The following is a 532-nucleotide window of genomic DNA, read 5'->3' as shown; positions in this document are numbered from 1 at the left end:
CATGAGTCCAAAAATTATGGAAAAGTAAAAGAAAAGATTCTTTCATTGTTTTACAAACCCTCCCCCAGGTCCCCTCCACCATGCAGCCCTCGCTCGAGCACTGTCATTTCTAACAGGGGACAGGGCTGCCTTGAGGACTCAGTGGACCCCCTCCCCACATCAGTGATAATCCTGTGAATTCATAGGAAACCTGAGATTGCTGCCCTTCTGTGTGATAGGATGTGTTCCTAACCTCAACGTTTTTGTAAAGAGAAAATGCCAGGTTCTGGCAAAGAAAGGGCTTTGTGGCTTGAGTAAGTAAGCTCTGAGCTCCCCATCGAGACTCTTGTCCATCTCCCGGTTTCCCTGACGGAGCCAGTTTGGTCTGCAGAGGAAAGGAGGCCCCACTGAGGTGTTTTGGGGCTGTTTCTCTCTCTCTCTTGTTTGGGTGGACTTTGGCACAAGACCTTAGAAGGGCAGCTGGTTGCTTTTGAGACTGGTGTTGCCTGCCGCAATGGTGATGTGCAGAAATAAAACCAGCCTTCCCCAAATC

The sequence above is a fragment of the Elephantulus edwardii genome, unplaced genomic scaffold, assembly GCF_000299155.1.
Source record: "Elephantulus edwardii isolate Elephantulus edwardi_28Jun2011 unplaced genomic scaffold, EleEdw1.0 scaffold00148, whole genome shotgun sequence".
Classification (NCBI taxonomy): domain Eukaryota; kingdom Metazoa; phylum Chordata; class Mammalia; order Macroscelidea; family Macroscelididae; genus Elephantulus; species Elephantulus edwardii.
The sequence above is the reverse complement of the archived record's forward strand: the minus strand, read 5'-3'. Positions refer to the sequence as shown.